Raw genomic sequence first — 22,322 nt, 5'->3', positions numbered from 1 at the left:
AAATGAATGTGGGAGAATTGTTGGGATATAAACTCAGAATTCCTTAGTAGAACCTAATTTTTCAATACTCAAATTATTCTATAGATTTAAATCCAATACTCCATCTCTTCTGTAAAATATCCACTATTTTGGTTTTTTTTTTCATTTTGTATTTTTAAAAATAGTAGCACAAATGGTTTTAAAATTTTGTCCTTAATTAGTAATTGAAAAAATATTTTTATGTGATAATAACTTGATATTCAATATAATGTCCTATGTTGGAAGAAATATGTTCTTTGTTAAAAAAAACCACACACACAAACAAAAAAAAAATACAGGTCTGTAAATAGAGAGTATCGCTTTTTCAACTCTTAGCCTACACCTCATCTATTGTTTCTTCCTTATACTGTTGTCCATTACTCTATTATTTCAGTTTAAATCTTATTTCCTTGTTACCCCATCTTCTATGCACATATAGAAATACAGTCTAACAAAAATCTAGCCATAATTACATATATGTAAAATTTATAAAGACAATGTAATAATTGTATTGCATATACATTATTCATCTTTAGCAATCTTTAGCACTGAGGTAAACATAATAGGAAGATACTTTTTTACTTTTTACTTACTTTTATTTCTATTATCTGTAAGTAGGTGTACAAAGGAATTGGCATTGAACAAATTAGTTTATGAACACTGTGTGTCTTGATCAATGTCACACCTTTTGCTATTCTCAGCCTTCCCTCCCAACCCACCACTTACCTCAAAATTCTTAGTTTTGTAGCATATGTATTGTTTTTTTCCATTTAAAAAAGTTGTTTACCTTTTTACTTGTTACCCAGTTCCACAATGGTATACACAAAAGTCTATTTTGGAAATGAACTTTACATGTTTGAAAGCAGGGAAGAGTGGTGGGGGGGATGGTGGGAGTAAAATACAGTGGTTAACAATAAACCCTCTGTATAACACCTTTATAACAAAATAAAATATAATAAAAAGTAGTTTATAAGGTACTCCTCGTTAAATATTAGAATCAAGTAGTGATATAGCAATGGTAATTTAATGGTTCTATACTAGTTGTTTTATTATTAAGGATTACAACAAAGAGTGCGTATTCCAGACTTGCTTAACAAATCTAAACAGATCAATTTTAAAAGAAAACTAATAATTATCACAGCAATATTCATTTTTAACTACTTTCTATACCATATAGGATTAAATAGAGATTTATTTGGAAATAATGTCACTGGAGCCCACATACGTTTCACAATTTATCATCAAAGAAGCATGCAGTCCTGTTAATTTTGTTTGTCTTTACCCTGTAGATTGCAGACGTTTTCTTTTGCCTTTTGACAAATCTAAGCTACTATCTAGGCAATTGGATTTAATATTTCCGTAAAAACTAAATTTAATTCTTTTTGTGTATTCACTAACTTCATGCAGACAAAGCAGATGGTCACTCATATACTTGCTTATGTGTATATAAAGAAAATCCTCTAGTGGTACCACTCGAGTTTTTATCTTTCTCTTACTTAAATTTTCATAAGCAAATATATTGATAAAATATTGTTTTGGCACATGCAAACCCATATTCTTGTGTGTAGACTAAGAAATTATAACTTGAAAAGTACCAAGTAAAGAAGAATGTAATTTAGGAAACGGGTAGACATTGGGAAAGGAAAATATTGTTGGACTGTTCAAAGAAACTCTCACCTGCCATTACCTATGAAGGGAGGATTCTTTCTGTGGTGTTGACTGAAGAAAATATTTATTGGTTGGACTGCATTAAGTGTGATAGGGGAATTTTTGAGATGAATGCAGGAAGTGATTTTTTGTTTTTGTTTTTGTTTTTATGAAATTTGATCTAATATTAAATTGTATGTAATCAAAAATAATTGAAACAGGAGGCAAGGATCATTGATAAAGGAAACTGGCAGTTTTATTTTGAGGAAGCTTCGGCTTGAATCCCACTGGGAAGTTATAGCAGAAACAAATCCAGTATTAAACTTGTCTCCAGTTTTATTTGGACATATAATTAGGAACAAGTTTAGTTTCTTTGATCGTAAATGTAACTTTTCACCAAAATTTGTCTTGACTACTTTAATTGCTTTGGTTTTCAATACTAGACCTTTAATTCAAGGCATTGTGTTCTTTTTCCGCTTTTGTTTTCAGTGCTGGCACATTATTACTTGAGCTCCAATTACTTCAGCTTTTTTTAAAATCTGGTTTAATGATAAAACTGTCTTCTGGGCTATCTAATGAATAGGGGTTGAATGGTGATCAGATCTTATCTTCCTGAGTAATTAGGATTAAATGTATGTTCTACTTGAGTCAGGCTTCTGCAAGTGCTTTTAAATGAAAGAAAATAATTCTTATACAGAATATAATTCCTCATTTTTAAGTAGGTCCAATATGTAATCATTTAAGTGAAAAAAAGAATGATTTTCAAGTCTTATTAACTAGAAACCCTTTTTCTTAACTAGAAGGAGGTAAACCACACTTATTCTGTCCTATCATTAGCAAACATCATTGAATTTGTGGTAAACTCAGTTTCACTAAGCACTATTTTAAATTAAATATATTATTTATTGTAAAGATAATGTACAGAGAGCCTATAGTTTCCTGAGTAAGGTAATGAGTATATTTCCTATCAAGCATTGTTACACTCTCCATTGTTTAGCTCCCACCATCACTTCCCTCCCAACCTTCTCAACTCCCCGCCTATGAAATTGCAAACTTCGTTTTAAATATAGTGTCTTGTACATCTCATTGCTACAATGGGTCTTCCTGTATCCTTATTTCAGCATTTTGTTATTGCCCTTCCCCTCTACAAATTAGAAAAATATATGTCCAAGATAGAGGCTACCTGAATCAAGCAGAGTGAAAACAAGGATGATATCATGGAGAAAGAATATATAAAAGAAGCAAAAATAAATCACATAGCACATTATAAGTAAATTAAAAACAACAGCAAGAATTATAAAAACTCACACATTCCTATGTGAGGTTAATTTCTCATAGGATCATCTTATATGGTCATATGTACATAGCTTTTGACCATTTCAGCTTGTGCTAGACATACACTATATATTGTAAATAAGGGAAACCATGGGACCTATGTTTCTTTGGGACTGGCTTACTTCACTTAAACCCATGAGTATGAGATCACTGTATCATTTTTTGATGCCAGCACAGGCAGGGGAGTCATAAACATTCTTATCTCTCCTATCAAATGAGAACAGAGAGAAGAGGTGCTATGGCTAAAATTGTAGAAGTCTAGACTTCTGCGAAAAAAATGCAGTAGTTTTTTCCCATCTCCTCCCCAAATTAGAAAAATGTATGTACACTATTCAGGGCCGTGGAATCAAATACAATGAAAACAGGGGTTATACTATGGGGACGAACACATCAAAGGAAAAAAAAATCACATAGTACACTATAAATATGTAAAAAATCTATAGCAACAAGAAAAAAAAAACACTTGTGTCCTTATCTTGTGGTTCATTTCATTTAACTTCATCTTATATGGTCCTATGTACATCACTTTTGAACATTTCTGATGTCCTAATCATATGCTAGTTATTCCAAGTAAGGGAAAGAATGTGTCTATGTTTCTTTGGGCCTAGTTTACTTCAATTAATATAATGTTTTCTGAGTCTTTCCATTTCCTACTAAATGAAGCAATATCATTATCTCTGATGCAGGCATATATTTTCACTATATTTATATCTATCTATCTATCTATCTATCTATCTATCTATCTATCTATCTATCTATCTATCTATCTCACATTTTCTTGATCCATTCATCTCCTGTAGGCCATCTGGGTTGGTTCCATATCTTAGATATGGTAAATAATGGTGGTAACTTTAGTATGGTCTTGTTTGTGGTCATTTGGGTAAATGCACAAAAGTGAGATAGCATGCTGGGTCATAGAGTAGCTCTATGTGGAGTCTTGAGGAACATTGGGGAACAGGTTGACCCATTGTAACATTGAGATATAAAAGACGCTATGTTGAAAACGAACTTTACAATTTTAGGTGTGGCGGAGGGAGGAGTTGCTGAGATGTGGAGGGAAGGGATCTTAGGGGAATATTAAAGGAAGGGGTAACAAACTCTATAGGAGTTGTACTCTTTACCTTATTCATGCAACTGCAACCCCTCTGTACAGTATCTTTACAATGTAACACATGGATTTTTTTTTTTTTTTAAAGCTGCACTAGCCCAGTCCGCAAACTGTGAAGTCAAGCCCATGGTAGGCATCCTGCCCAAAGAAATTTAAAAATAGAAAATTTGAAAATATTTCTTCATTTTTGAAATTTTGTTACACAGAATCATTCTGGCATTGCTGCCAAATTTGCTACTTGTCCCTGGGTACTCTCTCTCCACCTGGTTCCATGAGATCATCTCAGTAGACGTATTGCAACTTCTATGGACAAAACTCCTCTTGAAGATGAAGTAGCTAAGTATGATATCTAAAACACAAACAAAATCAATATAGACTATTTGCACTTAAATCATATTCTGATGATAGATTTCTGTTTGCATGCAGTTAACATCACTTGGGATGAGAAACCAGAGAAGAGTTCTGAAAAATTATAACAATATGTTTCCCCTGAGGAAGACTGGGATAAAGGTAAAGAGCTTGTTGATTTTTCTCCATTTTTGTTATTGAATCTCAACTTGTCCTGTGTTCTATAATTTCTTACTTTAGGAGTAAAATTAAAATTGTTTGTTCAACTCGTATTGTCTTGTATGCTTACATCAATAACATGTATGAATATATGCAGTCCTAAATGATTAAAAACCATGTTAAACATCTAAATGATTTGTTTTTACAAATGGCTAAGAACTCATTCTTTTCAATCTTTATTATCCACCTGAATTTTTTTGTAGGGTTTGTAAGGCCATCAACCTTGTTGTTTTTCTTTATCAATGTATAATGTTAGAATCAATCTAATCTATTACCTCAACCAAGTATGTATTTCTTCCTTTGGCAGAATCCTTGGAAGATCCTAACCCAAGTTTTTTTTGAGGCATAATAAATTCCACTGGCAACAACAGGTAAAAAAAAATGCTGTTTTCTTATGATGCACTATCTTTTGTCAAAATTGAAATTAAGGAAATAGGATAAATGAATAACAAATTTTCTGTTCTACATAACCATATATTTTATTCACTACAAACAAAGTTTTAGATTGCTTTCTGAACTGGTGAATCTGTGATTTGTGACAAATGTCAAGTATAGTTTCACTAGGACCTTTAAGAAATGCAATCACTCAACTTACTTCAAATCAGAATTTCCTTATCTGAATTTTCTTCTCATTCTCTTATAATCAGTTTAAATCATGGAAGCCATAGCTAACAATGTTATGTTGGACCAATCCTGTTTTTTCCCCCATTTTCATGGTTTCAGGATTCACTTGTCACATCAATTATGATAGTGTAAATGGCAGTAACTTCAACTGGTACTTGATAAATATACTTGTGGGGATGTTACCATATCTTCATTCTGAAATTTATTAATGATTATTATATGGATGACTATCTGTTTTAAATTTTCTCCATGAATTAGTATTAAAAAATTTGAGGAGATTCTTCTTGAGATGATTTACAAGCTATAGTTTGCAAAGATACATATTAATAAAAATATATTTACAGCTGTATTTTAAACCAGGAATACATATATGGATTTCAAATTTCACATTGCTATATAAAGTATGAATACACATTGGATATAACATAGATTGGAAAATCAAAATAAAATGTGTAACTACACAAGTTTTGGTATTTCTTAGTGAGTATTTATGAGATTGTTTAAAGAATTGTAATGTCTAGAATGAACTTGTCCTTCTCGGGTCAAAAAATAGATTGTATTTTTTTTTTGGAACAACAACTCTCTCTGACATCCTAAGGGGGCAAATATTGGAAAGCAAACAGTAATTGGGTTTGCTTGGAATTCTTCATAAGCATTTATTCAATTTGGAATCATGTAATTTGCCAATATCAGACTATATCATTTTTAAAAGACAATGGATTCTAGATGTATTGATATTGTCAAGTATTTTCTTCTCTGATCAGTCCAGAAAACAAACAAATTTATTCAATGTAAGATGTATTTATGTGAGACTATCATTACAGTAGGGCCTCCTACATTCTTACCATGAAAAGGTAGTAAGCATACTAAGAATTTGTATTCAATTGTCTGTTTTACGTCAAACATATTACAATATTATGTGTAGGATGAAGGCACAATTTATATAGTGCATAAAGTGCTAATTCAGGAAGAGTGATGGGAATGGACAAATTCACACTTGTATCTGATGACAATTTTCTAATTCATGAAGATTATAGAGAGGACTAAATCATGTCCTGTTTAAAAACTGAACATCTAAATTCAGTATTTGATCAACAGAATACATTTATACTTGTGGTTAGGTAGTTTCTTATCTTCTGTCTTGCAGAGGAAAAGGAATATGTCATGGGAAATGATTTTTTGGATAGAAAAACACAATTGAGCCAGGTCATGTGACAATGTTAATTCTAGCATCTCACACATTTGAAACATAAGTATCTATTTACAGAAAAACTCAAGAATTTTTGTCAGATACATTTCTGGAATGAATTCCCACAAAATCGAATACTATTGAGCATTATCCTTAAAGAAAATCATGGTTACCCCTACACCTGCAGTGTGCATGAATGTTGGGAAAATAAAAGGCCAAAAACATCGGCACACTCTGAATAACAGAGCAAAGAAGCCTGGTCCAGCTGACTTAGGAACCTGTAGAAGGCTGAGATCTGAGAACCAGATTTCAAGGAAGCCCAACAGGAACATTTGTCACAATTATCCACCTCAAAACTGGAAGTGGGTACTGGGAAGTTGATTCAGTGGTAGAGCACTTGCCTTGCATGCATGAGGCTCTGGGTTCGATTCCTCAGCACCACATAAGCAAAAAGAAAAAAGCCATAAGTGGCGCTGTGGCTCAAGTGGTAGAGTGCTAGCCTTGAGCTGAAGAGCTGAGGGACAGCGCCCAGGCCCAGAGTTCTGGGACCACGACAGGACCCCCCCCCAAAAAAAAAAAACTGCAAGTGGCACTATTGAACACTAGAGCACTAGAGCACTAGAGCACTTGTAGAGCACTAGAACTCTGAAGAGCCCAGTGACTGTGCCCAAACCAAAGTTCAAGCCTATTGACCAACAAGAACAATAACCAAAGACAGAAATCTAATGCAATATTCATCAACAATGCCCCATACTCATTGGTATTTCCAAAATCTCTGAATTATTTCCTTCCACATAAGAGCTAGTTAGATTTTATTCAATCCCTACTTGTACTATCATATATTTCCTCTCTAAATTTCAGAGAGTAATGTTTGGTGGAGCAGTGATATTTTCTTACTTCATTGGTTATTAGAACACTGAATGTGACTTAATGGGATTATTAATTCTGTTCCTTTATGCTAATATGTCTTACTATGTAAGTGTAATTTTTCTGTCTTCTAAAAAATGAATGGTACTAGAGAATATGTAAATTCATGAGATAATCTGTGCCAATGTAGATCATTTTAATTGTTGATTGTTGTCTTATATATTTATCCAACCTTTTCTTTGTCATTTTATATATGTGAGATGATTTGTGTGTGTGATCAGATATTTGCTGTCAATCTGTAGATGCAATTTTTGTGTCTGTGTGTGTACAAACTGAAATGGTGTACAATTTTTCCTTACTCTGTTTCAACATCCAGGGCATATTACTGATTTTTGGAATTGAAAATTGAGGATACTTTTCTTACATTCAATTCTTGATTTTACTCAATCATGATAAAAAATTAATCACAGTTTGTCAAGGAATTTTTTATGTGTCTTCTCTGGTATGAGTATTGAACCCATGATAGTCATATTAATATTTAAGCCGCTTACCCTGGGCTGCAAACCAGCGGTATATTCCAAATGTTGGTGTGTCTCTGGTAGAGAATTCTTATAACCATACATATTTAAGAAAGTAATTTTAATATAGAAATGTTACCCTATTAATGGAAATTTTCAATGTTTATTTTAAAGTCCAATATTTCATTATTCATACGGAGAGCTTATATGCATGTTTCTTAAAAGTTAATTGTATGTCTGGACTGCAGAATATATTTACTTGATACTTCTTCGCAATGTGATTGTCACTTCAGAGCAGAATTTGTTTTTTGGTCAATTTTTTATATATGTATGCATGTATGTATGTATGTATGTATTATGAAAATACCGTACAGAGGGGCAAGGTAATGAGTACATTTCTTATCAAGCATTGTTGCCTCCTCCTTTGTTTCCCCTCATCATCTCTTTCCATCTCCCTCGCAATCCCCGCCAAAGTTGTAAAGTTCGTTTTTCAAAATAACATCTTGTACATCTCATTGTTGCAATGGGTCCGCCTGTACCCCTTTTTAAACAATTCCTTTTTTCCCTATCCCCTCCAAGCCAACATCAAATACAGTGAGAACAGGGGTTATACTGTGGGGGAGGGACAGGCATCATCTTATAAATATGTTAGAAACAATATCAAGAAAGAAAAAAAAAACATTTGAATCCTTATGTTGGGGTTCATTTCACCTAAAATCAACTTATCTGACGGTTTCTGCTTGTCTCAGACATATAGTAGTTATTACAAGTAAGGGAAAGCATGGGACCTATGTTTCTTTGGGCCTGGCTTACTTCACTTCACAAAAAATAAAATCCCTAGGAATTAATTTAACCAAAGAAGTGAAGGATCTCTACGATGAAAACTTTAAAAACCTGAAAAAGGAAAGCAAAACAGAACATAGAAAAAACTCCCATTCTTCTGGATTGGAAGGCTCAACATTGTGAAAATGGAAATACTTCCCAAGGCTATCCACAAATTCAATGCAATACCTATCAATATCCCAACCTCATTCTTCAAGGAAATAGAAGAAGCAATCAAAAAATTCATATAGAACAATAAAAGACTGAATAGCAAAAATGATCTTTAGCAGAAGGAATACTACTGAAGGAATATCAATACCAAATTTCAAACTCTCCTACAAAGCCATACTATTCAAAACAGCTTGATACTGGCATTTGTTTTGTCCACCCATTAGAATGGAAAAGCCATTTATTTGTTTGAATCAGGGAATATTTCTTGTAATTGTACTTGAAGGTGTTTGCATGGTATCTCTTCGTATTTTACTCTCTTACCATAAAGCATGTATACTTTAGTAGGATACATCTCATTAAATAAGCACCCTTCATGCTTTATTTTTTTGCATCCATTCACAAATATTGAAATGGAGATCAAACTATCTTGTTGATTTAAATTAATTTCAATAACATTATATAGTAAATCCACTATGGATTTTCTGTTCTATACAACCACGTGAACTATTTCTTCCTATTTTCCTGGATGCATGATACATCCATGAATATTTTACAGGAGCCATATTGAGAACCTGTGTCAAGACATAGCTAATCCTAATGTGTGACATTAGAGTAAGATTTCAAGAACTGGACGATAATCGTTCAAGCAATAAATTGACTAGGGTCACACTTCAAATGTTCAATGAAGTTTGAATGTGTTGAGACAGAGAGTGTCTAAGCATAATTTTTGAGAAAGTTTGTATACAACGATCAAATATCAGTGGAAATGGAAATGGAAGCAAGCATGTATTTTTTTAAAAATAACTGATGAGGTGCTCTTACTAGTTTTTTCAATATCCCACAAACCAGGAGTGAAGTTCTTGTTCATACGCAGAAATATATATTTTAGTGTTTTCCACAGAAAGTAAAATAAAATAGTATTTTTTCTCATTTCTTTTCAAGAATCATTGTATGAACAATCCATGACTTTAAACCATCTCTCATTGTTTCATCTACATCTTACATTAAATATATTGTGATGCTCACTCAATCAAATGAATTCATTTTGATTTCTACTACCTATTCACTAGATATTCACTCTAGAATCCAAAAGTATAGCCTGGTGCTTATGTATTTATCAGAATTCACCATGTCAGGTTCCATATGGCAAGGTTGGAGTACAGAAACTTCAATCATCAAATCGAAATCTACATTTGTTTCCCAATAGAGAAGAAATCGTATTTCATTTTTCACTGTCTTTAATTTTGCCTGTGAATATCATCTTCCATTTCACATATTGTTGTAATTGCAAGCCTAATGAGTACATAACAAAACTGTAATGATATTAGACCTCTTTAAAATATCTTACATAATTATCTATTCCATACTGAATGGTCATTAAAATTTCAATGGGATTTTTCAGCCAGCATTCTGAAGTATATTTCTTATTATACAAGATTATCATCCATCTCAATGATTTCCATGTGTAATCTCATCTAGAGAAGGATTCTGGAAGTTCTTATTAAACCTGTAGCAGAAAAAAACAGGTTAATTATGTTTACACAAAATAACATTCAAAACATATTCTTTTGAGAGGTAAAATTGCAATAAGTGAAGATACCATGATTTTGAGCAGAAAATGTGATATATGCATTTTTGGTCATTTCTTAGTATATTTCTAAAATGTTCCAAGGTTAGTGGACTGTAATTGTCTATTGTAACAAAAGACACTTTCATGAAATCTTATATGATGACTGTCACATCCAACTTGTGTGTAATTTGCCCCACATATATATGCTTTCCCCCACATTAATAGTTGATTTAACACTGAGGTCAGCAACATTCCTGATGCAAAATGGAATAGTCTTTGAAGCATATTTTAGGAAGATCCACCTCATCAAACTCTGTTGGTAGGATTCCTATGCAATAAATAATTGAATCTTTTGGGTACAGATGAGGAAGTTAAAGATTTGAGAATGTGGCTCAGATTATTGAAATGGAAGAATTTCTGATTATGTGCATATTTGTACACCTTTTGTATATTTAAAAATGTTTCTTGTTCTCCCTTCAGAAATAATGAACAGGAATGAATTCAACATCAATTTGTGAAGAATAGTTGAGATCCCGTAGACTCAGGGAAACTTGAGCCTTTTCTAGTTTGGTAGGGATATGATGAGAAAAGATCTATCAACACATGTCTGAATATAGACTACAAACCAATCTACATACATATCCATGTATAAACATATATTAATTAAAATAAATGTATTTATCACTACTCTGCTTTTTAGTTACTTATTGTCAATGTGATGTACAGAGTGATTATAATTATTTATGTAAGGCAGCGAATCATTTTCTTATCATGTTACCCGATCCCTCATTTTTCATACACTTTATTCTGCCCCAGTTGTCAATGCCATTTCCAACATGTGGTATTGTGAGGAATTGTGTGGCATTTGTTTACCCATTGTACTTGATCTCAAAACTTTTGATTCCTCTTTATTCCCTTCTTCAGATTAAAAGTTTATACAACCCACAAGATACTAAAATCAGTATAGTGACAAGAAGGGAGAAACCCTATGAAGAATAAAGGAAAAAGGCAAGAAAAAAGAAATAGATTTTCATAGTATTTTTAAAAACATCAATAATGATAAACCTCATGTTTCTTGGAGTTCATTTTGCTTACCCTAAGAGATATATAGCAATTACGTTCTTGCAATTAAGCTCTTACAATTCTCTTCTAGTATGAAATTGGACATATACCAATTAAGACAAAAAGAAAAAGTAGGGCATCTATTTTTTTAAATATCACTTCTAAAGAAAAAAATATGAGCTTTAGGTAAGTTTAAATAGAAGAAAGATAACATCAGTAAAACAAAAAAGCAATATTTATTATATAATGCAATATTCGTTAAATGCCTATAAAAATTAAAGTTTGATGATTGATTACACTGTGTCAAAAAAAATTCCAAATGAATCAAAGACCTCGAGGTGAAGGAAAATACTGTAATGGAAGCAATAGAAAAATACTAGGGGTCTTACAACAGGTTGAAACTTTTTAATTACAATGCACAAATACATCAAGTAAAAGAAACGTTATACAAACTGTATTGGTTGAACCTGAACAGATTCTTCATAACAAAGGATATATCTAGTAGTAGACTGGTAGATCTTCACTGGCCAAGAAAAAGCTGAAAGTGACAGGGAAGGTGGCTCAGTGGTCGAGTGCTTGCCTTGCATTCATGAGGCCCTGGGCTTAATTCCTCAGCACCACATAAGCAAAAAGAAAAAGGCCAGAAGTGGCGCTGTGTATCAAGTGGTAGAGAGCTAGCCTTGAGCTGAAGAGCAGAGGGACAGCGCCCAGGCCAGATTTCAGGCCCCATGACCGGACCCCCCTACCTCCCAAAAAAAGATCTGAAATATAATCAAAATTCAACAAGTCAAATCCGCCCCACCCCAACCCCAAATAAAATCCCAAAGGATAAACCCACTCTATGGTAAGAAGTCTAAATATTTAAAGAGAGCTTCACTGATAGCTTATTGAAATTGGCCAAAGGATATATGAAGAAATGTTCAATATTTCTGACAATATAATCAAGGCAAATCAAGACAACATTGAGATTCCACTACATTCACTTATAATAGCAAAATCATGTTCATTCCATAGGGAAAACTAGGAATCAGCCCCACAGGCTGAGAGTAGATTAATAGATCAGAAAATGTGAGGAATAAACACAATGGAATTCTATTCGATTAGAAAGAATGGTATAGTACCATTTCTAAGGAAATGGATAGACTTAAAGAAATAACATGAATTAAAGGGGGCCAGACCCAAACAAATATAGGCTCCATGGTTTCTCTTTTTTCTAAAATTGAATATGTCCATTTTAGTCCTAGAATCACATAAAGCTTAATAACAATGTGCATATGACCATAGAATATTAGGCTCAACAAAATGAACTCAAATACAAAATTAGTTGGTTTCTCTTTCTTGCTTTTTTTAATGTACTATGTGAAGCTACGTTTTTTACTTGAATTTTTCCTTCATTTTCCTATGTTTTATACAATGTTGTCACTGTATTTGATTTTGGTACACTCTGTATTGCATGTAAGTTGCATGTAAGTTAATGAGAATCAGGCATGGTTAGGGGAACATCTAAATCTGAGACAAAGGAAAATGGGCGAACAAAAAAAGAACAATCCCAACAAAACAACAGGTTGGAAATAAACATTACACTCAATGGGACGGTATGGAGATTTTAGGCCAAAAAACAGTGTGGGAAAAATGAACATATGACAAGACAAGTGCTCATTCAGTGCTTACATATGTAATTCTAATCCCTCTGTACATCACTTTGATAAGATTCCATTAAAAAGAAGAACATTCATACATTCACTCTTCTCAATTCTCATAAATTTACATGTAGATACTTTAGTCGATGAGTTTGTATTACATATACAGACACGTGGAAATAGTTCTGATTTCTTGTCGTTCCTGAAAGCATAGAAAAGAAACAGGTTTCCCTAAGTCAACAGGTTCCAAGCCAACACATTAATGGTGAAATCATTTTTGTTCAAATATTTCTGTAGGAATACCAATACCCTTTTGAAATTACAAACCAGGAGAGATCCTGATACTTAAATAGGCCCCAAATCAGAAACTCTCATATTTTCACACCTACCATAAATTTGATCAAGATTCTCAAATGCAAATCCTCCTCTTCAGTAGTCAAATAATTCATCTCTTTGGATTACACAGGAATCCAAATCACTAATAAATATGTTTCAAGGGATATCTTCTTAAAATATACTTCAAAGGCTATTCCATTTAGCAATAGGAATATTTTGGACCAGGAATGCCAAATGAACTATACAATGGTGTTGGTGGGTGCATAAATATGAGGGGCAATTTACACACAAGTTGAAAACAAACATTCATCAGATACGGTTTCATTTACTCGGCTTGAATTACAATCCAAATTTACAGATTAACGTTCCCAAATCATTTTAGTAATACAGCAGAAAATTTCTCAAATGATCCACATATTCTTGTGTGATGAATCACAGATTCTCTGTACAAAATACGCCATCTTCAAAAAGTGCACATTGGGCCCCAAAACTAATAAATGTTGGCTGATGTTATATATATCCCTGTAAGAATCTATTTTCCCTGCCACAAGCAATGGGAATAATGTCACAGATTTCTTCCGCAGATTAGATGACACTTGGTAAATATTGAGATGATTTAGAACCTTTTGTTTTGAAAAATATGCTGTAAAATTAGGTAGTTTAAGAAATCTGTAAATTTTCCTATCTATTCTTCTGTTTGGAACACATAATTTGATGGGGAATTTGTGTTAGGGATCAAATATCATTATATATTTCTTTTTTATATTCTACAGTATTAATAAGTGAAATGGAACATATTATTCCCAGACAAACCTATTATTAGGGGTCCACTTACACTTAGAAATTAAGAAACTGTCATTTCCTCAGATTTATTTCTTCACCCAACAACTTAGGCTTGCTAATGAATGGGCACTTGGCTATGTCCACGATGTCCCTGAAAGATGTGCTTATGGCTTGCAAGACCTTCAATCTCACATTTTGTTAGATTGAAAGTTCTCCAATTAGGCACAATTACTCATTGTGTAAAATATTCAAGATTCTTGGCTTCCCTTAAGATAAGCAAAAAGCTGATTCTTTTCTATCTGACTTGACAATTCCCTGTAACTCTTGTCCTTGTCATTGCAGAACAAAACAGCCATATAACTTTTGCACTCTCAGGAGACACACAATTCCAAATTCAATGTCAGGGTCTCAATATTCCGAACGATTACTTTGCACATTTGTAAATATCTGCTTTCAATAAGATGTTCATGGAAGACTCTTGTCAGTATATAATACATTGTTAAGAATCGAGGTTTATGTAGGAAAAGGCTATTATCAGACATATAAATTTAAAAACAATAGCCATGTTCGCAAAATTATTGAAATATTGTAGTTAAATCATCTTTCCATTGAACATAATTTATTCATTTAAGTGAGATTACATTAATAGCCTGTGGTTTATATTTTTAACTATTGAATTATGAGAATTATGAGAAAATATATATTGATAAAATGTTGCTAATATTTACCTCTTTGTTCTAATATTAGACAGTTTTCACACACTTTCCTATTTACACAGTGAAACACATTTCTCATTTAATATTCCATTTCTGAATACAACTTTGTAAACAATTGCTTTCATTAAAGGATAGACAAAACTCATTAATTTTTAACATTCACTATTTCTCACTAGTCCATCATTTATCCTTCTAATCCTCATTTAGAAACAAATTCCATGCCTCCATCAGAAAGAATGAAATCACCTCATTTGTTAGGAAAAGGAATGACTTGGAAAAAATTATATTAAGTGAAGTAAACCAGGGACAAATAATGTCGGTTCCATGTTTCCCTTATTTGCAATAAATAGTATAAGTTGAGGACCAGCAAAAATATTCAAAAGCTATACACATATAATATATAAGATGCTGAGTGAAATGAACCCATAGATAGGGACACAATTTGTTTCTACTTTCCTGCTATTCTTTTTAATGATTCTAAACTGTAAGATCTGATTTATTTGTTTCTCTTGTATGGACTTACCCAAAATTATAACCCCTGTTTTCACTGTATTTGATGACAGTGCCCTGCATCTTGCATATACATTTTTCTAATTTGTGGAGAAAGAGAAATAACAAAATGCTGAAACAGGATACTGGTTGATGCATTGTAAAAATGAGATGTGCAAGACATTATATTGAAAATGAACTTTACAATTTGGAGTGCGGGGGGAGTGAGGGAGTTGGGGCTGTAAGAGGTTTCAGGGGAAAACAAAGGAAGAAGTAACAATGCTCAATTGGAAATGCCCTCATTACCTTACTCGTTTAATTGTAACCCCTCTGCACATTATTTTTAAAATTAAAAAAATGAAAAGGAACTGAAGTAATAGGAACTCCTGCTGGTTCATAGTCCAGGTGGAAGAGCCTGGTAAATTTTGGATAAAGGATGTGATACTGATAAAAGCTTCATATTAGTACTTTTCTTCAGTTGGTGATCGATAATTTTGAGGTGTCATTATGAAGAAAGGTCCTCTACTACCTTATATGCACCCAATTTTAGGTCTAATTTATAATATATGTATTTCTGATTTCCTGTTCTTATGCAAACTACCGTTAAAAAGAAACCTGCCTTGGAAATTAGTGCAACAATCAAACCAGACAGAAGGGTAGGCACAGGCAAATCATATAAGCAGTACAATATTTTTATATGTGAGTTAGAAAGGGTAGGAAAATCATCAAGTGTTCAATGCTACTGAACAATAGGCTTCTCAGGAAATCTAAAAGGGAAAAAAATAGAGCATACTGTGTGACCTTTGCTTTTAACATTTGTACCTGGAGTGAACTGTTGACTTTCCTTTCCTGAACGTGGGATGCTGTTCAATAAACAGTAATCATGACAAAAAAAATTATAGTTTTATCAATGTTACAGTAACTGTAGGCACATCCTGAAGGTACATTGCAAGCAAATGACAACTGATGTTGAGATACCTACTGATGTTATTCTTTACTTCTCCAGAGGTTAAGGTACATCTTCTGATATATTGTTTACTTTACTTTGACACACTTCAGAAAGGCTGAATTTATTTTCAGTCTCCTAGCTTGTACTAGTTTATGTTTTTCACCACTCTCTTGAAATAAATAACATACTTTGTCCTCAGTTTCTCTAAAGTCAGTGGTGTGGCTTCTCACAAGTTCAGTGTCCTATTTCCTACATTTTACTATAACCCCAAGCAAGTACCTACATGATTAAAATATTTTCTCCCTGTGGAAGTACAGGTGAAATCTCTGAAAATGAGTCTCAACATACCCTACATCCTTGTCTTGTTCCTGAGTTAAGAGGAAATGGCTTTAGTTTTTCACCATTAAGTATAACGCTGGCTGTAGGATTGTCATATACAGCCTTTATTGTATTGAGGAATGTTCCATGGATCCCTAATTTTTCCAAAACCTTCATCATAAAGGGGTGATGGATCTTGTCGAATGCTTTTTCTGCATCTATTGAGATAACCATGTGGTTCTTATTCTTGCTCCTGTTGATGTGATGAATAATATTAATTGATTTGTGTATATTGAACCAGCTTTGCATCCCAGAAATAAATCCTGTTTGATCATGGTGTATGACTTTTTGGATGAATTGTTGAAGTCGGTTGGCCAAAATTTTGTTGAAGAGTTTTGCATCAATGTTCATCAAAGAAATGGGTCTATAGTTCTCTTTCTTTGATGAGTCGCTGCCTGGTTTTGGGATGAGGCTTATGATGGCTTCATAGAATGTGTTCGGTAGTGAACTTTCTCTTTCAATTTCATTGAAGAGTTGGAGGAGTATTGGTGTGAGTTCTGCTTTGAAGGCCTTGTAGATTTCTGCTGTAAAACCATCTGGTCCTGGACTTTTCTTAGCTGGAAGGTCTCTTATTGCTGTTTCTATTTCAATGCTTGATATGGGCCTGTTAAGCTGGTTTAACTCATCTTGGTTTAGTTTGGACATGTAAATATTTGCTAGGAAAAGGTCCATTTCTGTCAAGTTCTCAAACTTATTAGCATAAAGTTTTGAGAAGTATTCCCTTATAATGTTTTGAATCTTTGTTGTTTCCGTGGTGATGTTTCCATTCTCGTCTCTGAGTTTATTTGGGTGTGTTCTCTTCTTTTTCTGATAAGATTTGCTAAGGGTCTGTCAATGTAGTTAATTTTTTCGAAGAACCAACTATTTGTTTTGTTGATTCTTTCTATAGCTTTTTTTGGATTCTAATTCATTTAATTCTGATTTAATTTTAATTATTTCTCTCCACCTACTGGATTGGGGTTTATCTTGCTCCTCTTTTTCAAGGAGGTTTAGATGTGTCATTAACTTGTTGGTTTCAGATCTCTCCAATTTGTTGATGTAGGATCTCAGAGCTATAAACTTGCCTCTGAGTACTGCTTTTGCTGTGTCCAAGAGGAGCTGGTAATTTGTGTGTTCATTTTTGTTGAATAGCATGAACATTTGAATTTCCTTTCTAATCTCTTCCATGACCCACTCGTGATACACCAGTGTGATGTTCAGCCTCCATGTGATACCAGACTTTCGTTGGTGGCTTTTGGTGTTGAGTTCTAATTTTATTCCCTTGTGGTCAGAGAGAATGCAAGTTCTAACTACAATGTTTCTGAATTTGGACAAGTTTGCTTTGTGGCCTAAAATGTGGTCTATTTTAGAAAATGTTCCATGTGCTGCTGAGAAAAACGTGTATTCTGATGCTGCTGGGTGAAATGTTCGGTAGATATCTGTTAAATCTAGTTGATCTATGCAGCTGTTTAGATCTGCAGTTTCTCTGTTGAGTTTTTGCCGAGTTGATCTATCCAGTGGGGAGAGTGGTGTGTTAAAATCCCCCACAATTTATGTCTTTGGAGTTATATGTGGTTTGAGGGAAAGTAGTGTTTCTTGGATAAATTTGGGTGCTCCATTGTTTGGCGAGTAGATATTTAGAATTGTAATATCATCCTGAAAGAGAGATCCCTTATTTAGTATGTAGCGACCTTCTTTATCTCTTCTCATGAATTTTAATTTGAACTCCATTTTATCTGATATTAGGATTGCAACTCCTGCCTGTTTATGGGGACCGTTTGCTTGGTAGATTTTGTTCCAACCTTTAACATTGAAAATGTGTTTGTTTTTACAGACAAGATGTGATTCCTGAAGGCAGCAGATAGAAGGGTCTTTTTTTTTAATCCAACTAGACAGTCTATGTCACTTAATTGGAGAGTTCAGTCCGTTAACGTTAAGAGAAAGGACTGAGAGATATTTGGGAGTTCCTGCCATGTTATCCACCTTCTTGGGGGCTGCAAAAACTGGGTTCTTCCTATGGTTCTTGGATTCTCAGTTTGGCTGCAGTTTCTTGACCTTTATTGTGGTCTTGTTGGTTTTCTATGTGTAGGACATCTTTAAGAATCTTTTGTAGGGCTGGTTTGGTGGAGATGTATTGTTTCAATTTTTCTTTGCTATGGATGGCTTTTGTTTGGCCTTCAGTCATGAAGGACAGTTTACTGGGTACAGTATTCTTGGTTGATAGTTGTTTGATTTTAGAGCATGGCATACATCATTCCAGACTCTTCTTGCTTTGATTGTCTCTGCTGAGAAATCTGAGGTGATTCTAATTGGTTTTCCTTTATAGGTGATTAATCTTTTCTCCTTGACAGCTTTAAGGATCTATTCCTTGGTCTGAGTTGATCCTGTGCGGATTATAATGTGATGGTGGGATGTCCTATTCTGGTCTGGTCTGTTTGGAGTTCTAAAAGCTTCTTGTATCTGAATAGGCCTATCTTTTTGCATGTTTGGGAAGTTCTCTGCTAGGATCCTGTTAAACAAATTTCCTAGGCTATTAACTTCTGTTTCTAAGTGCTCCTCTACACCCATTATCCTTAGATTAGGCTTCTGATGGTGTCTTCCAAGTGTTGGATAGATCTCTCATATTTCTTGGACTTGTCTTGGATGGTTGTATGTTCTTCCTCTATAATATCTAGTCTGTCTTCAATCCCTGAGATTCGATCTTCTGCATGGTCTAACCTGCTGTCAAGACTCTCTACTTTGTTTTTTATCTCTTTTCCTTCTAATTGGTCAGCTTTGATGGCTTCAAGTTCTTTGTTGAAGCTTTGTTTTAGATCCTGTATGAACTTCTTTACTTCCTTAATTTGATGTTCAGTGTTTATTCTCAGATCACTAAGTTGATTGGTATGGTTTCCTTGGACTCCCATTCCTTCTGTTGGGTTCCATTCAGCATTCCCTTTGTGGTCTCCCTGATTTCCTTCAGCTCTTTGTAATGGATTCCATGAATGCCTTTAGTGATCTTTGTGTATTCTCTTCCTGCTCTCTCGATTCCTGTATTACTCTTTGATAAGCTTCCTCCCATTCGTGGGATTCCTGTAGTTCTCTTTGAGTGTTCTCAGCCTGTTCACGCCATTCCTGCCTTTCTCTTTGAGTATTCTCAAGCTGCTCATGCAAATCCTGTATCAGCTTTTGAGTAGCTTCCTCACGCTTATTATGTCCTGTATAAACTTTTGGAATTCCTCCTCTCTCTCCCTATCACGCTCATGCAGAGACCTTTGTATGCTTTCAATCTTTTGATTTATAATGTTTGCCAGCAGTGTTTGTAGAGCTATTTGGGAATTCTCCTCTGGATTATTCATTATCTGTTCTGTCCCCTGGTTATCGGGATTGGGAATTGAGATACCCGGATTTGCAATTTTTCTTGTGTTTTTTCGACTTACTCTGCCAATTTGAGATAGGAATAGCACCAGTTTTGTGCTAGAACACTATCTTAAGGCAAGCATCAACTCAAGTCTGAATTTGCACAGTCAATAGTCTACAGATACAATCTAGTTCAACAGATACATCTATTCAACATCAAACAACTATACGTTAATGGGCTATGAACCACAAAGAAGAATTTGGAAGACCAGAAATTATTAGGGTTAGGGAGAGATGTGGGTAAAAAAAATAGGAAAAGATTGATGTGGAGAGGCTCAGGGGGAGTTAATTAAGTCTTAATCTCAAAGCAGGAAATAGGTTGGGTAGGATGAATGTAGAGAGGGAGAGAGAAAGAGAGAAAAGAAAGGGAACAGGAAAAGAAAAGAGACCAGAAAAAATAGAAAGGTAGAAATTAGTAAAATTATGTAGATTCAATAACAATCTATTTAGATAAGAACGTGAATTTATTGAGAGATTGGGAAGGATATAAAGGAGATGTGAAAAACTTAAAAATAAAAATGCTTAAAATATTATATAGGTATAAAGACGTAGTACTGCTATTAAGGAATTTAAGTCTTAGAGGTTTTGACTTGAGTAAAAATTTTGTGCATTAAGTGTGTACACAATGGGGGATAGGGTCTAATAGTCAACTACGGGTTTATCTGAGGGTGTGCATGACAAGAATTATGTCAGATAAAGAAGAACGAAAGAGAGGAGAAGGTAAAAAGGATAAGAAAGGAAGAAGAAAATGATGAGAAGTTCAGTAGAGCTAAACAAAGAACAAAAAGATAAATTTAAAAAGAGAGAAAAAAAGAGAAAGAAGACCAAAATAGAAAGCAAAAACGCACACTCCCATGTCCCCAAAATAAAATTATAAGAGGAAAAGAAAATTTCTGGAAAACAATTTTTTTTTATCAAAAATGGCAAAGATTAAAGATTGAAAAAAGTTTCAGAAAATAAAAAAAATTTTTTTTATATAAGGTACCAAAAATAAAAACTAAAAAAAAAAAAAAAAAGAAGAAGACGAAGAATAGAAAAAAGAAAAAAAAAAACAAAAACAATCTTCTTTGATATTTTTTGGGAGGAGTGGGAAAAATCCTGTATCTCCCTTGTGTACGTAACCAGCCTTTTGTTGGGGTCTCTGGTCTGCTTGTGGTCCTGTGGCTTGGTTGGTTTCTTAATTCAGTTTGTTCGAACAGGCAGTAAAATGCTCTGCTTTACCCAGGATTTGGCGATCCTCCTCCCAGGCTAGTTCATTGGGAGACAGATCTGCTTTGAGTATCACAAAAGAGGGGGATGCAGTAATGAGGCTAGGTTCTGGTAACTTTTCCTGGGCTGGTTTGTGAAAACCTCACAGAGCCCAGCCTGGAGCCATTCTCGGGGTTTCTGTTTACTGATTTTCAATTGCTTGTCGAGGCTGCTAGAGGGAGGGACAGCCTCTGGCTCTGATTACCCAGTGAAGAAACCCACTCCTCAGGCTGGCGCCTGAGCTGGGTGACTTTTGCCTGGGTGGAGCTGAGTCTGGCAGGTCACACCGCCGTTAAGTTCTTGTGACCTGCTAAATGACTAGTTTTATTCCAAGGCCTGAGCTGGAGCTAGTAGCTCCTCTGAGGTTTGTCGGTATCCAAGATGGAGATCACCAGTACTGGGGGGGAGCGGTGGCCTTCCCTCCTCTGCTCTCTGAAAAGGAGTGAGGACGTCAGGCTTCTACTCATGCCGAGTCTTAGTTCCTGGGTCGTCTCTGGCCTACGAACTGCAGGATAAAGATATCTGCTCCTTGTTGGTTCTTGCTGGTGTTGAGTAGAATCCGCTTGCCTGCTGCATCTGGCTCCTTTGTCCCGGACTCTCTGTTGTTCAGGTATGGCGGCTGTGCTCGCCCACCACTGCCACGGCTGCTGCGGTGGTGGTGGCTGCTGGCAAGGGCTCAGAAGTGTCTCCTTGCCTGGGTTTCCTTCTCTGGTCTATCTATCTGTCCTGTGATGGCACACTCGGTGTAATTCTCTGACTTAGGACTGTTCACTGGAACTCTAAAACTGCTTTCAATGTGAGAGCTTACTTAGACTCCAGCTTCTCCTCCACCATCTTCCCGGACTCTGGACATCTTGTATTTCTGTAAAAATGAATCCATTTCTGCTAGGTTTTCTTACTTTAGAGA

Source organism: Dipodomys spectabilis, unplaced genomic scaffold (assembly GCF_019054845.1).
Source record: "Dipodomys spectabilis isolate Male_0828 unplaced genomic scaffold, ASM1905484v1 ptg000120l, whole genome shotgun sequence".
Classification (NCBI taxonomy): Eukaryota; Metazoa; Chordata; class Mammalia; order Rodentia; family Heteromyidae; genus Dipodomys; species Dipodomys spectabilis.
The sequence above is the reverse complement of the archived record's forward strand: the minus strand, read 5'-3'. Positions refer to the sequence as shown.